The sequence below is a fragment of the Oncorhynchus clarkii genome, unplaced genomic scaffold (genome assembly GCF_045791955.1).
Source record: "Oncorhynchus clarkii lewisi isolate Uvic-CL-2024 unplaced genomic scaffold, UVic_Ocla_1.0 unplaced_contig_11888_pilon_pilon, whole genome shotgun sequence".
Classification (NCBI taxonomy): Eukaryota; Metazoa; Chordata; class Actinopteri; order Salmoniformes; family Salmonidae; genus Oncorhynchus; species Oncorhynchus clarkii.
Genome location: NW_027258644.1, coordinates 22773 through 42263, shown reverse-complemented (window position 1 = coordinate 42263; position 19491 = coordinate 22773). Strand labels below are relative to the sequence as shown.

Genomic DNA, 19491 nt, shown 5'->3' with positions numbered 1-19491 from the left:
GACTATACATGTTACTGTCCACCACTAGACTATAGATGTTACTGTCCACCACTAGACATGTTACTGTCCACCACTAGACATGATACTGTCCACCACTAGACTATAGATGTTACTGTCCACCACTAGACTATACATGTTACTGTCCACCACTAGACTATACATGTTCCTGTCCACCACTAAACATGTTAATGTCCACCACTAGACTATACATGTTACTGTCCACCACTAGACTATACATGTAACTGTCCACCACTATACATGTTACTGTCCACCACTAGACTATACATGTTACTGTCCACCACTAGACTATACATGTTACTGCCCACCACTATACATGTTACTGTCCACCACTAGACTATAGATGTTACTGTCCACCACTAGACATGTTACTGTCCACCACTAGACATGATACTGTCCACCACTAGACTATAGATGTTACTGTCCACCACTAGACTATACATGTTCCTGTCCACCACTAAACATGTTACTGTCCACCACTAGACTATACATGTTACTGTCCACCACTAGACTATACATGTAACTGTCCACCACTATACATGTTACTGTCCACCACTAGACTATACATGTTACTGTCCACCACTAGACTATACATGTTACTGCCCACCACTATACATGTTACTGTCCACCACTAGACTATACATGTTACTGTCCACCACTAGACTATACATGTTACTGTCCACCACTATACATGTTACTGTCCACCACTAGACTATACATGTTACTGTCCACCACTAGACTATACATGTTACTGTCCACCACTATACATGTGACTGTCCACCACTAAACATGTTACTGTCCACCACTAGACTATACATGTTACTGTCCACCACTAGACTATACATGTCACTGTCCACCACTAGACTATACATGATACTGTCCACCACTATACATGTGACTGTCCACCACTAGACTATACATGTAAATGCCCACCACTATACATGTTACTGCCCACCACTATACATGTTACTGCCCACCACTATACATGTCACTGTCCACCACTAGACTATACATGTTACTGCCCACCACTATACATGTTACTGTCCACCACTATACATGTTACTGTCCACCACTAGACTATACATGTAACTGCCCACCACTATACATGTTACTGCCCACCACTATACATGTTACTGCCCACCACTATACATGTCACTGTCCACCACTAGACTATACATTTTACTGTCCACCACTAGACTATAGATGTTACTGTCCACCACTAGACATGTTACTGTCCACCACTATACATGTTACTGCCCACCACTAGACATGTTACTGTCCACCACTACACATGATACTGTCCACCACTATACATGTTAATGTCCACCACTATACATGTTACTGTCCACCACTATACATGTCACTGTCCACCACTAGACTATACATGTTACTGTCCACCACTAGACATGTTACTGTCCACCACTATACATGTTACTGCCCACCACTAGACTATAGATGTTACTGTCCACCACTAGACTATACATGTAACTGCCCACCACTATAGATGTTACTGCCCACCACTATACATGTAACTGCCCACCACTATACATGTCACTGTCCACCACTAGACTATACATGTTACTGCCCACCACTATACATGTTACTGTCCACCACTATACATGTTACTGTCAACCACTATACATGTTACTGTCCACCACTATACATGTTACTGTCCACCACTATACATGTTACTGTCCAGCACTAGACTATACATGTTACTGCCCACCACTATACATGTTACTGTCCACCACTATACATGTTACTGTCCACCACTATACATGTTACTGTCCACCACTAAACATGTTACTGTCCACCACTAGACTATACATTTTACTGTCCACCACTAGACTATAGATGTTACTGTCCACCACTAGACATGTTACTGTCCACCACTAGACATGTTACTGTCCACCACTAGACTATACATGTTACTGTCCACCACTAGACTATACATGTTACTGTCCACCACTAAACATGTTACTGTCCACCACTAGACCATACATGTTACTGTCCACCACTAGACTATACATGTTACTGTCCACCACTAGACATGTTACTGTCCACCACTAAACATGTTACTGTCCACCACTAGACTATACATGTTACTGTCCACCACTATACATGTTACTGTCTACCACTAGACATGTTACTGTCCACCACTACACATGATACTGTCCACCACTAGACTATACATGTTAATGTCCACCACTATACATGTTACTGTCCACCACTAGACATGTTACTGTCCACCACTAGACTATACATGTTACTGTCCACCACTAGACTATACATGTTACTGTCCACCACTAGACTATACATGTTACTGTCCACCACTAAACATGTTACTGTCCACCACTAGACTATACATGTTACTGTCCACCACTAGACTATACATGTTACTGCCCACCACTATACATGTTACTGTCCACCACTAAACATGTTACTGTCCACCACTATAGATGTTACTGTCCACCACTAGACTATACATGTTACTGTCCACCACTATACATGTTACTGTCCACCACTAGACATGTTACTGTCCACCACTAGACATGATACTGTCCACCACTAGACTATAGATGTTACTGTCCACCACTAGACTATACATGTTACTGTCCACCACTAGACTATACATGTTACTGTCCACCACTATACATGTTACTGTCCACCACTAGACATGTTACTGTCCACCACTAGACTATAGATGTTACTGTCCACCACTATACATGTTACTGTCCACCACTAGACTATACATGTTACTGTCCACCTCTAGACATGTTACTGTCCACCACTAGACATGTTACTGTCCACCACTATACATGTTACTGTCCACCACTAGACTATACATGTTACTGTCCACCTCTAGACATGTTACTGTCCACCACTATACATGTTACTGTCCACCACTAGACTATACATGTTACTGCCCACCACTATACATGTTACTGTCCACCACTATACATGTTACTGTCCACCACTATACATGTTACTGTCCACCACTATACATGTTACTGTCCACCACTATACATGTTACTGTCCAGCACTAGACTATACAAGTTACTGCCCACCACTATACATGTTACTGTCCACCACTATACATGTTACTGTCCACCACTATACATGTTACTGTCCACCACTAAACATGTTACTGTCCACCACTAGACTATACATTTTACTGTCCACCACTAGACTATAGATGTTACTGTCCACCACTAGACATGTTACTGTCCACCACTAGACATGTTACTGTCCACCACTAGACTATACATGTTACTGTCCACCACTAGACTATACATGTTACTGTCCACCACTAAACATGTTACTGTCCACCACTAGACCATACATGTTACTGTCCACCACTAGACTATACATGTTACTGTCCACCACTAGACATGTTACTGTCCACCACTAAACATGTTACTGTCCACCACTAGACTATACATGTTACTGTCCACCACTATACATGTTACTGTCCACCACTAGACATGTTACTGTCCACCACTACACATGATACTGTCCACCACTAGACTATACATGTTAATGTCCACCACTATACATGTTACTGTCCACCACTAGACATGTTACTGTCCACCACTAGACTATACATGTTACTATCCACCACTAGACTATACATGTTACTGTCCACCACTAGACTATACATGTTACTGTCCACCACTAGACTATACATGTTACTGTCCACCACTAGACTATACATGTTACTGCCCACCACTAGACTATACATGTTACTGCCCACCACTATACATGTTACTGTCCACCACTAAACATGTTACTGTCCACCACTATAGATGTTACTGTCCACCACTAGACTATACATGTTACTGTCCACCACTATACATGTTACTGTCCACCACTAGACATGTTACTGTCCACCACTAGACATGATACTGTCCACCACTAGACTATAGATGTTACTGTCCACCACTAGACTATACATGTTACTGTCCACCACTAGACTATACATGTTACTGTCCACCACTATACATGTTACTGTCCACCACTAGACATGTTACTGTCCACCACTAGACTATAGATGTTACTGTCCACCACTATACATGTTACTGTCCACCACTAGACTATACATGTTACTGTCCACCTCTAGACATGTTACTGTCCACCACTAGACATGTTACTGTCCACCACTATACATGTTACTGTCCACCACTAGACTATACATGTTACTGTCCACCTCTAGACATGTTACTGTCCACCACTATACATGTTACTGTCCACCACTAGACTATACATGTTACTGTCCACCACTATACATGTTACTGTCCACCTCTAGACATGTTACTGTCCACCACTAAACATGATACTGTCCACCACTAGACTATACATGGTACTGTCCACCACTATACATGTTACTGTCCACCACTAGACTATACATGTTACTGTCCACCATTAGACATGTTACTGTCCACCACTAGACTATACATGATACTGTCCACCACTAGACTATACATGTTACTGTCCACCACTAGACATGTTACTGTCCACCACTAGACATGTTACTGTCCACCACTATACATGTTACTGTCCACCACTATACATGTTACTGTCCACCACTATACATGTTACTGTCCACCACTATACATGTTACTGTCCACCACTATGCATGTTACTGTCCACCACTATACATGTTACTGTCCACCACTATACATGTTACTGTCCACCACTAGACTATACATGTTACTGTCCACCTCTAGACATGTTACTGTCCACCACTAGACATGTTTCTGTCCACCACTAGACTATACATGATACTGTCCACCACTAGACTATACATGTTACTGTCCACCACTAGACTTTACATGTTACTGTCCACCTCTAGACATGTTACTGTCCACCACTAGACATGTTTCTGTCCACCACTAGACTATACATGATACTGTCCACCACTAGACTATACATGTTACTGTCCACCACTAGACTATACATGTTACTGTCCACCACTATACATGTTACTGTCCACCACTAGACTATACATGTTACTGTCCACCACTAGACTATACATGTAACTGCCCACCACTAAACATGTTACTGTCCACCACTATACATGTTACTGTCCACCACTATACATGTTACTGTCCACCACTATACATGTTACTGTCCACCACTATACATGTTACTGTCCACCACTAGACTATACATGTAACTGCCCACCACTAAACATGTTACTGTCCACCACTATACATGTTACTGTCCACCACTATACATGTTACTGTCCACCACTATACATGTTACTGTCCACCACTATACATGTTACTGTCCACCACTATACATGTTACTGTCCACCACTATACATGTTACTGTCCACCACTATACATGTTACTGCCCACCACTATACATGTTACTGTCCACCACTATACATGTTACTGTCCACCACTATACATGTTACTGTCCACCACTAGACTATACATGTTACTGTCCACCACTATACATGTTACTGTCCACCACTAGACTATACATGTTACTGTCCACCACTAGACTATACATGTTACTGTCCACCACTATACATGTTACTGTCCACCACTATACATGTTACTGTCCACCACTATACATGTTACTGCCCACCACTATACATGTTACTGTCCACCACTAGACTATACATGTTACTGTCCACCACTATACATGCTACTGTCCACCACTATACATGTTACTGCCCACCACTAGACTATACATGTTACTGTCCACCACTAGACTATACATGTTACTGTCCACCACTATACATGTTACTGTCCACCACTATACATGTTACTGCCCACCACTATACATGTTACTGCCCACCACTAGACTATACATGTTACTGTCTACCACTATACATGTTACTGCCCACCACTATACATGTTACTGTCCACCACTATACATGTTACTGTCCACCACTTGACTATACATGTTACTGTCCACCACTAGACTATGCATGTTACTGTCCACCACTATACATGTTACTGCCCACCACTATACATGTTACTGTCCACCACTATACATGTTACTGTCCACCACTAGACTATACATGTTACTGTCCACCACTAGACTATACATGTAACTGCCCACCACTAAACATGTTACTGTCCACCACTATACATGTTACTGTCCACCACTATACATGTTACTGTCCACCACTATACATGTTACTGTCCACCACTATACATGTTACTGTCCACCACTAGACTATACATGTAACTGCCCACCACTAAACATGTTACTGTCCACCACTATACATGTTACTGTCCACCACTATACATGTTACTATCCACCACTATACATGTTACTGTCCACCACTATACATGTTACTGTCCACCACTATACATGTTACTGTCCACCACTATACATGTTACTGTCCACCACTATACATGTTACTGTCCACCACTATACATGTTACTGCCCACCACTATACATGTTACTGTCCACCACTAGACTATACATGTTACTGTCCACCACTATACATGCTACTGTCCACCACTATACATGTTACTGCCCACCACTAGACTATACATGTTACTGTCCACCACTATACATGTTACTGTCCACCACTATACATGTTACTGCCCACCACTATACATGTTACTGCCCACCACTAGACTATACATGTTACTGTCCACCACTATACATGTTACTGCCCACCACTATACATGTTACTGTCCACCACTATACATGTTACTGTCCACCACTGACTATACATGTTACTGTCCACCACTATACATGTTACTGTCCACCACTATACATGTTACTGTCCACCACTATACATGTTACTGTCCACCACTATACATGTTACTGCCCACCACTATACATGTTACTGTCCACCACTAGACTATACATGTTACTGTCCACCACTAGACTATACATGTTACTGTCCACCACTAGACTATGCATGTTACTGTCCACCACTATACATGTTACTGCCCACCACTATACATGTTACTGTCCACCACTATACATGTTACTGTCCACCACTAGACTATACATGTTACTGTCCACCACTATACATGTTACTGTCCACCACTATACATGTTACTGTCCACCACTAGACTATACATGTTACTGTCCACCACTAGACTATACATGTTACTGTCCACCACTAGACTATACATGTAACTGCCCACCACTAAACATGTTACTGTCCACCACTATACATGTTACTGTCCACCACTATACATGTTACTGTCCACCACTATACATGTTACTGTCCACCACTATACATGTTACTGTCCACCACTAGACTATACATGTAACTGCCCACCACTAAACATGTTACTGTCCACCACTATACATGTTACTGTCCACCACTATACATGTTACTATCCACCACTATACATGTTACTGTCCACCACTATACATGTTACTGTCCACCACTATACATGTTACTGTCCACCACTATACATGTTACTGTCCACCACTATACATGTTACTGTCCACCACTATACATGTTACTGCCCACCACTATACATGTTACTGTCCACCACTAGACTATACATGTTACTGTCCACCACTATACATGCTACTGTCCACTACTATACATGTTACTGCCCACCACTAGACTATACATGTTACTGTCCACCACTATACATGTTACTGTCCACCACTATACATGTTACTGCCCACCACTAGACATGTTAATGCCCACCACTAGACTATACATGTTACTGTCCACCACTAGACATGTTACTGCCCACCACTATACATGTTACTGTCCACCACTATACATGTTACTGTCCACCACTTGACTATACATGTTACTGTCCACCACTATACATGTTACTGTCCACCACTATACATGTTACTGTCCACCACTAGACTATACATGTTACTGCCCACCACTATACATGTTACTGTCCACCACTATACATGTTACTGTCCACCACTATACATGTTACTGTCCACCACTATACATGTTACTGTCCACCACTATACATGTTACTGTCCACCACTATACATGTTACTGTCCACCACTAAACATGTTACTGTCCACCACTAGACTATAGATGTTACTGTCCACCACTAGACATGTTACTGTCCACCACTAGACATGTTACTGTCCACCACTAGACTATACATGTTACTGTCCACCACTAGACTATACATGTTACTGTCCACCACTAAACATGTTACTGTCCACCACTAGACTATACATGTTACTGTCCACCACTAGACTATACATGTTACTGCCCACCACTATACATGTTACTGTCCACCACTAAACATGTTACTGTCCACCACTATAGATGTTACTGTCCACCACTAGACTATACATGTTACTGTCCACCACTATACACTATACATGTTACTGTCCACCACTAGACATGTTACTGTCCACCACTAGACATGATACTGTCCACCACTAGACTATAGATGTTACTGTCCACCACTAGACTATACATGTTACTGTCCACCACTAGACTATACATGTTACTGTCCACCACTATACATGTTACTGTCCACCACTAGACATGTTACTGTCCACCACTAGACTATAGATGTTACTGTCCACCACTATACATGTTACTGTCCACCACTAGACTATACATGTTACTGTCCACCTCTAGACATGTTACTGTCCACCACTAGACATGTTACTGTCCACCACTATACATGTTACTGTCCACCACTAGACTATACATGTTACTGTCCACCTCTAGACATGTTACTGTCCACCACTATACATGTTACTGTCCACCACTAGACTATACATGTTACTGTCCACCACTATACATGTTACTGTCCACCTCTAGACATGTTACTGTCCACCACTAAACATGATACTGTCCACCACTAGACTATACATGGTACTGTCCACCACTATACATGTTACTGTCCACCACTAGACTATACATGTTACTGTCCACCACTAGACTATACATGTTACTGTCCACCACTATACATGTTACTGTCCACCACTAGACATGTTACTGTCCACCACTAGACTATAGATGTTACTGTCCACCACTATACATGTTACTGTCCACCACTAGACTATACATGTTACTGTCCACCTCTAGACATGTTACTGTCCACCACTAGACATGTTACTGTCCACCACTATACATGTTACTGTCCACCACTAGACTATACATGTTACTGTCCACCTCTAGACATGTTACTGTCCACCACTATACATGTTACTGTCCACCACTAGACTATACATGTTACTGTCCACCACTATACATGTTACTGTCCACCACTATACATGTTACTGTCCACCACTATACATGTTACTGCCCACCACTATACATGTTACTGTCCACCACTAGACTATACATGTTACTGTCCACCACTAGACTATACATGTTACTGTCCACCACTAGACTATGCATGTTACTGTCCACCACTATACATGTTACTGCCCACCACTATACATGTTACTGTCCACCACTATACATGTTACTGTCCACCACTAGACTATACATGTTACTGTCCACCACTATACATGTTACTGTCCACCACTATACATGTTACTGTCCACCACTAGACTATACATGTTACTGTCCACCACTAGACTATACATGTTACTGTCCACCACTAGACTATACATGTAACTGCCCACCACTAAACATGTTACTGTCCACCACTATACATGTTACTGTCCACCACTATACATGTTACTGTCCACCACTATACATGTTACTGTCCACCACTATACATGTTACTGTCCACCACTAGACTATACATGTAACTGCCCACCACTAAACATGTTACTGTCCACCACTATACATGTTACTGTCCACCACTATACATGTTACTATCCACCACTATACATGTTACTGTCCACCACTATACATGTTACTGTCCACCACTATACATGTTACTGTCCACCACTATACATGTTACTGTCCACCACTATACATGTTACTGTCCACCACTATACATGTTACTGCCCACCACTATACATGTTACTGTCCACCACTAGACTATACATGTTACTGTCCACCACTATACATGCTACTGTCCACTACTATACATGTTACTGCCCACCACTAGACTATACATGTTACTGTCCACCACTATACATGTTACTGTCCACCACTATACATGTTACTGCCCACCACTATACATGTTACTGCCCACCACTAGACTATACATGTTACTGTCCACCACTATACATGTTACTGCCCACCACTATACATGTTACTGTCCACCACTATACATGTTACTGTCCACCACTTGACTATACATGTTACTGTCCACCACTATACATGTTACTGTCCACCACTATACATGTTACTGTCCACCACTAGACTATACATGTTACTGCCCACCACTATACATGTTACTGTCCACCACTATACATGTTACTGTCCACCACTATACATGTTACTGTCCACCACTATACATGTTACTGTCCACCACTATACATGTTACTGTCCACCACTATACATGTTACTGTCCACCACTAAACATGTTACTGTCCACCACTAGACTATAGATGTTACTGTCCACCACTAGACATGTTACTGTCCACCACTAGACATGTTACTGTCCACCACTAGACTATACATGTTACTGTCCACCACTAGACTATACATGTTACTGTCCACCACTAAACATGTTACTGTCCACCACTATACATGTTACTGTCCACCACTATACATGTTACTGTCCACCACTATACATGTTACTGTCCACCACTATACATGTTACTGTCCACCACTATACATGTTACTGTCCACCACTAAACATGTTACTGTCCACCACTAGACTATAGATGTTACTGTCCACCACTAGACATGTTACTGTCCACCACTAGACATGTTACTGTCCACCACTAGACTATACATGTTACTGTCCACCACTAGACTATACATGTTACTGTCCACCACTAAACATGTTACTGCCCACCACTATACATGTTACTGTCCACCACTAAACATGTTACTGTCCACCACTATAGATGTTACTGTCCACCACTAGACTATACATGTTACTGTCCACCACTATACACTATACATGTTACTGTCCACCACTAGACATGTTACTGTCCACCACTAGACATGATACTGTCCACCACTAGACTATAGATGTTACTGTCCACCACTAGACTATACATGTTACTGTCCACCACTAGACTATACATGTTACTGTCCACCACTATACATGTTACTGTCCACCACTAGACATGTTACTGTCCACCACTAGACTATAGATGTTACTGTCCACCACTATACATGTTACTGTCCACCACTAGACTATACATGTTACTGTCCACCTCTAGACATGTTACTGTCCACCACTAGACATGTTACTGTCCACCACTATACATGTTACTGTCCACCACTAGACTATACATGTTACTGTCCACCTCTAGACATGTTACTGTCCACCACTATACATGTTACTGTCCACCACTAGACTATACATGTTACTGTCCACCACTATACATGTTACTGTCCACCTCTAGACATGTTACTGTCCACCACTAAACATGATACTGTCCACCACTAGACTATACATGGTACTGTCCACCACTATACATGTTACTGTCCACCACTAGACTATACATGTTACTGTCCACCATTAGACATGTTACTGTCCACCACTAGACTATACATGATACTGTCCACCACTAGACTATACATGTTACTGTCCACCACTAGACATGTTACTGTCCACCACTAGACATGTTACTGTCCACCACTATACATGTTACTGTCCACCACTATACATGTTACTGTCCACCACTATACATGTTACTGTCCACCACTATACATGTTACTGTCCACCACTATACATGTTACTGTCCACCACTATACATGTTACTGTCCACCACTATACATGTCACTGTCCACCACTAGACTATACATGTTACTGTCCACCTCTAGACATGTTACTGTCCACCACTAGACATGTTTCTGTCCACCACTAGACTATACATGATACTGTCCACCACTAGACTATACATGTTACTGTCCACCACTAGACTTTACATGTTACTGTCCACCACTATACATGTTACTGTCCACCACTAAACATGTTACTGCCCACCACTAGACTATACATGTTACTGTCCACCACTAGACTATACATGTTACTGTCCACCACTATACATGTTACTGTCCACCACTAGACTATACATGTTACTGTCCACCACTAGACTATACATGTAACTGCCCACCACTAAACATGTTACTGTCCACCACTATACATGTTACTGTCCACCACTATACATGTTACTGTCCACCACTATACATGTTACTGTCCACCACTATACATGTTACTGTCCACCACTAGACTATACATGTAACTGCCCACCACTAAACATGTTACTGTCCACCACTATACATGTTACTGTCCACCACTATACATGTTACTGTCCACCACTATACATGTTACTGTCCACCACTATACATGTTACTGTCCACCACTATACATGTTACTGTCCACCACTATACATGTTACTGTCCACCACTATACATGTTACTGCCCACCACTATACATGTTACTGTCCACCACTATACATGTTACTGTCCACCACTATACATGTTACTGTCCACCACTAGACTATACATGTTACTGTCCACCACTATACATGTTACTGTCCACCACTAGACTATACATGTTACTGTCCACCACTAGACTATACATGTAACTGCCCACCACTAAACATGTTACTGTCCACCACTATACATGTTACTGTCCACCACTATACATGTTACTGTCCACCACTATACATGTTACTGTCCACCACTATACATGTTACTGTCCACCACTAGACTATACATGTAACTGCCCACCACTAAACATGTTACTGTCCACCACTATACATGTTACTGTCCACCACTATACATGTTACTGTCCACCACTATACATGTTACTGTCCACCACTATACATGTTACTGTCCACCACTATACATGTTACTGTCCACCACTATACATGTTACTGTCCACCACTATACATGTTACTGTCCACCACTATACATGTTACTGCCCACCACTATACATGTTACTGTCCACCACTAGACTATACATGTTACTGTCCACCACTATACATGCTACTGTCCACCACTATACATGTTACTGCCCACCACTAGACTATACATGTTACTGTCCACCACTATACATGTTACTGTCCACCACTATACATGTTACTGTCCACCACTAGACTATACGTGTTACTGTCCACCACTATACATGCTACTGTCCACTACTATACATGTTACTGCCCACCACTAGACTATACATGTTACTGTCCACCACTATACATGTTACTGTCCACCACTATACATGTTACTGCCCACCACTATACATGTTACTGCCCACCACTAGACTATACATGTTACTGTCCACCACTATACATGTTACTGCCCACCACTATACATGTTACTGTCCACCACTATACATGTTACTGTCCACCACTTGACTATACATGTTACTGTCCACCACTATACATGTTACTGTCCACCACTATACATGTTACTGTCCACCACTAGACTATACATGTTACTGTCCACCACTAGACTATACATGTTACTGTCCACCACTAGACTATGCATGTTACTGTCCACCACTATACATGTTACTGCCCACCACTATACATGTTACTGTCCACCACTATACATGTTACTGTCCACCACTAGACTATACATGTTACTGTCCACCACTATACATGTTACTGCCCACCACTAGACTATACATGTTACTGTCCCCGGCCAACAGCTCCGCAACCCTCTCAGCTCAGCAACCCTCACAGCTTCTTGCCCGAGGCCCCCCAGCTTCTCCTTCACCCAAATCCAGATTGCAGATGTTCTGAAAGAGCTGCGAAACCTGGCCCTGTACAAATCAGCTGGGCTAGACAATCTGGACCCTCTCTTTCTAAAATTATCCGCAGCCATTGTTGCAACCCCTATTACCAGTCTGTTCAACCTCTCTTTCATTTAGTCCGAGATCCCTAAAGATTGGAAAGCTGCACTCTAGACCCAAACTGGACCCAAACTGCTACAGACCTATATCCATCCTGCCCTGCCTTTCTAAAGTCTTCAAAAGCCAAGTTAATAAACAGATCATCGACCATTTTGAATCCCACCGTACATTCTCCACTATGCAATCCTGTTTCTGAGCTGGTCACGGGTTCACCTCAGCCACGCTCAAGGTCCTAAACGATATCATAACCGCCATCGATAAAAGACAGTACTGTGCAGCCGTATTCGACCTGGCCAAGGCTTTCGACTTTCGACTATTGGCAGACTCAACAGCCTTGGTTTCTCAAATGACTGACTCGCCTGGTTCACCAACTACTTCGCAGACAGAGTTCAGTGTGTCAACTCGGAGGTCCTGTTGTCTCTGGCAGAGTCTTCTTGTTGTCCGGACCTCTGGCAGAGTCTTCCTGTTGTCCGGACCTCTGGCAGAGTCTTCCAGACTCATATCAAACATCTCCAATCCAAAATCAAATCTAGAATCGGCTTTCTATTTCGCAACAAAGTCTCCTTCACTCACGCTGCCAAACTTACCCTAGTAAAACTGACTATCCTACCGATCCTCGACTTCGGCGATGTCATCTACAAAATAGCTTCCAATACTCTACTCAGCAAATTGGATGTAGTCTATCACAGTGCCATCCGTTTTGTTACCAAAGCGCCTTATACCACCCACCACTGCGACCTCTATGCTCTAGTCGGCTGGCCCTCGCTACATATTCGTCGCCAGACCCACTGGCTCCAGGTCATCTAAAAGTCTATGCTAGGTAAAGCCCCGTCTTATCTCAGCTCACAGGTCACAATAGCAGCACCCACTCGTAGCACAAGCTCCAGCAGGTATATCTCACTGGTCATCCCTAAAGCCAACACTTCCTTTGGCAGCCTTTCCTTCCAGTTCTCTGCTGCCTGTGACTGGAACAAATTGCAAAAATCGTTGAAGCTGGAGACTTACATTTCCCTCACTAACTTTAAACATCTGCTATCTGAGCAGCTAACCGATCGCTGCAGCTGTACATAGTCCATCTGTAAATAGCCCACCCAATCTACCTACCTCATCCCCATATTGTTTTTATTTACTTTGCTGCTCTTTTGCACACCAGTATCTCTACTTACACACCATCATCTGCTCATCATCATCTGCTCATCTATCACTCCAGTGTTTATCTTCTAAATTGTAATTACTCTGCTACTATGGCCTATTTATCGCCTTACCTCCTCATGCCATTTGCACACACTGTATATAGACTTTCTTTTTTTCTATTGTGTTATTGACTGTACGCTTGTTTATTCCATGTGTAACTCTGTGTTGTTGTTTCTGTCGCACTGCTTTGCTTTATCTGTAAATGAGAACTTGTTCTCAACTAGCCTACCTGGTTAAATAAAGGTGAAATAAAAATAAAAAATAAATAAATCGGAGAAAACTGAGGATTGATCAACAACTTGACAGAAGTGAAAATAAGGAAGCCTGTACACATAAAAAAAAATCCAAAACATGCATCCTGTTTGCAACAAGGCACTAAAGTAAAACTGTAAAAAATGTGACCAATGAACATTTTGTCCTGAATACAAAGTATTATGTTTGGGGTAAATCCAACACAACGCGTAGCCAATTGTAAACTGGGGATGATTAGGTGACCATGATGGTATAAGAGTCAGATTGGGAATTTAGCCAGAACACCGGGGTTAACACTTACGATGAGTTCCATGAGATCTTTTAGTGACCACAGAGAGTCAGGACACCCGTTTAACACCCCCACCCCCCCCCCACCCCACACCGGACAAAGTCCTCAATCACTGCCCTGGGGCACTGGGATATTTTTTTAAACCATAGGAAAAGGTGCCTCCTACTGTCCCTCCAACACCACTTCCAGCAGCATCTGGTCTCCCATCCAGGGACCAACCAGGACCAAACCTGCTTAGCGTCAGAAGCAAGCCAGCAGTGGGATGCAGGGTGGTATTCTGCTGGCCTGTAAATACTGTACACTGGAGTTGTTTACCAACAAGACAGTGAATGTTCCTACAAAATATTGACTCAAGGTTGTGAATACTTATGTAAATGTAATATTTCTGTTTTCATTTTGTCATTATGGGGTATTGTGTGTAGATGGGTGATAAAAGAATGTAATCCATTTTGAATTCAGGCTGTAACACAACAAAATGTGGAATAAATCAAGGAGCATGAATACTTTCTGAGGGCACTGTAGCTGTAAGCTAGTTGTTGATAGCAACTGGCTGACTAATTCAGTGCTAAAGTAACATTAGTAGGTGGTAGGGCTAACCTTAGCAGGCTAGTAGGGCTAACGTTAGCAGGCTGGTAGGGCTAACGTTAGCAGGCCAGTAGGGCTAACCTTAGCAGGCTAGTAGGGCTAACCTTAGCATGCTAGTAGGGCTAACCTTAGCAGGCTAGTAGGGCTAACGTTAGCAGGCTGGTAGGGCTAACCTTATCAGACTAGTAGGGCTAACCTTAGCAGGCCAGTAGGGCTAACCTTAGCAGGCTAGTAGGGCTAACCTTAGCAGGCTGGTAGTAGGGCTAACCTTAGCAGGCTGGTAGTAGGGCTAACCTTAGCAGGCTAGTATGGCTAACCTTAGCAGGCTAGTAGAGCTAACGTTAGCAGGCTAGTAGGGGTAACCTTAGCAGGCTAGTAGGGCTAACCTTAGCAGGCTAGTAGGGCTAACCTTAACAGGCTAGTAGAGCTAACGTTAGCAGGCTAGTAGGGCTAATCTTAGCAGGATAGTTTGCTAGCAACCTTACAAGTCGACTTGTTACAATACAATCACAAAATATTTGCTTGTAAGTTGGCTGAAAACGTAATTGAAACCAGTAGTCATGAGTGCAAACGATTTGGTTGAATTTGAAGTTATACATTAAGTTATTCCAGTTGAAGTTTACATTATAGTGAATAGGCTGGCCTGCTGAGTCCTCCATATTACATCACACGCCGACAAAAAAAAAATCCGACATGACTTTGGCATTCTTCAAAATTCTGATTTGGTTTCATGTAATAACTCCAAAAACAGAAACGTGAGGTGTGACTTTGCGTTGGGACTTGTCATTGTGTATACTAATGCAAATCCATATGTTACATGTGGTTAAGTTTACGCTACCTACCGTTTAACCCTTACCTTAAATTAATACACCTACCCTTTAACCATTACCTTAAATTAATACACCTACCCTTTAACCCTTACCTTAACTAAAATGAATACACCTACCCTTTAACCCTTAGCTTAACTTAAATTAATACACCTACCCTTTAACCCTTACCTTAACTTAAATTAATACACCTACCCTTTAACCCTTACCTTAACTTAAATTAATACACCTACCCTTTAACCCTTAACTTAAATTAATACACCTACCATTTAACCCTTACCTTAAATTAATACACCTACCCTTTAACCCTTACCTTAACTTAAATTAATACACCTACCCTTTAACCCTTAACTTAAATTAATACACCTACCCTTTAACCCTTACCTTACCTTAAATTAATACACCTACCCTTTAACCCTTACCTTAACTTAAATTAATACACCTACCCTTTAACCCTTACCTTAACTTAAATTAATACACCTACCCTTTAACCCTTACCTTAAATTAATACACCTACCCTTTAATCCTTACCTTAAATTAATACACCTACCCTTTAATCCTTACCATAACTTAAATTAATACACCTACCCTTTAACCCTTACCTTAACTTAAATTAATACACCTACCCTTTAATTACCGTAACTTAAATTAATACACCTACCCTTTAACCCTTACCTTAACTTAAATTAATACACCTACCCTTTAACCCTTACCTTAACTTAAATTAATTCACCTACCCTTTAACCCTTAACTTAAATTAATACACCTACCCTTTAACCCTTACCTTAACTTAAATTAATTCACCTACCCTTTAACCCTTAACTTAAATTAATACACCTACCCTTTAACCCTTACCTTAAATTAATACACCTACCCTTTAATCCGTACCATAACTTAAATGAATACACCTACCCTTTAACCCTTACCTTAAATTAATACACCTACCCTTTAATCCTTACCATAACTTAAATTAATACACCTACCCTTTAACCCTTACCTTATATTAATACACCTACCCTTTAACACTTACCTTAACTTAAATTAATACACCTACCCTTTAACACTTACCATAACTTAAATTAATACACCTACCCTTTAACCCTTACCTTAAATTAATACACCTACCCTTTAACCCTTACCTTATATTAATACACCTACCATTTAACCCTTACCTTAACTTAAATTAATACACCTACCCTTTAACCCTTACCTTAACTTAAATTAATACACCTACCCTTTAATTACCTTAACTTAAATTAATACACCTACCCTTTTACCCTTACCTTAACTTAAATTAATACACCTACCCTTTAACCCTTACCTTAACTTAAATTAATTCACCTACCCTTTAACCCTTAACTTAAATTAATACACCTACCCTTTAACCCTTACCTTAAATTAATACACCTACCCTTTAATCCTTACCTTAACTTAAATTAATACACCTACCCTTTAACCCTTACCTTAACTTAAATTAATACACCTACCCTTTAACCATTACCTTAAATTAATACACCTACCCTTTAACCATTACCTTAAATTAATACACCTACCCTTTAACCCTTACCTTAACCATTTGGAATGAGTGCCTAAACATAACTCTTAACTTAGAAACTTGACGTTTGGAGAAATGGAACGATGCAGGAGCAACAAAAACACTTCTAAAATTGACGTTTGGAGAACGTGGCTGAGCCTCTAATTCTCGAATGATGACTGTGAGCGCTTGTTGGTATGACAGTAAAAAAAATAAACGGTTCTATATGAGCTGATGATGGTACAAGATTATTTTTCAAATCAGGTCATAAAGGTTGTTCTTTTAAATACTCCTGGTAAAACTCCTGGAATAGGCTGGCAAAACATCACTATTGATTAAGTGATTGATTGATTGATGAATTGATTGATTAATTGATTGATTAATTGATTGATTGATGAATTGATTGATTGATTGATTGCTTGATTGATTGATTGATTGAATGATTGATTGATTGATTGAATAATTGATTGATTGATTGATTAATTAATTGATTGAATAATTGATTGATTGATTGATTGCAGTGAATCATTTTGGATTTAAAAAGGCCTAGGTAGTCTATCCACCTGAAGTGTGAAAATTTCAATCCACATTTGATCGTGTTCACATTATCTCAGAACACAAATAAATGGGGTCTATTTTAGGTTATGAGTCAATAGCTTCGGCTATAAAAACACGACGTCAAGCAGCCCATTTGCGGTGAATTCACTTTAAATACACACTCCCCCCCCCCCCCCCCCCCCCCCAGTAGCAATTAGCTTTTACCACGTGCAGTGATTTGTATGTGCCTTTATGATAATAATGACGCCTGGTTTTGTCGTAATGTTGTACGGTAGACGTACTGTACTGTTATGTTCGTATGAGAGGGTTCATCATTTTGTAGTGATACTTGATGAAGACATTCTGTTAGCAACTCTGTGCTT

General features: G+C 41.3%; 1 protein-coding gene across 1 annotated transcript in view; it reads right to left on the bottom strand.

The window, feature by feature from the left end:
* Window positions 1–19491, bottom strand: part of LOC139397811 (tyrosine-protein kinase Lck-like) — a gene marked incomplete at its 3' end in the record, with an annotated part of 61008 nt that overhangs the window by 19685 nt on the left and 21832 nt on the right.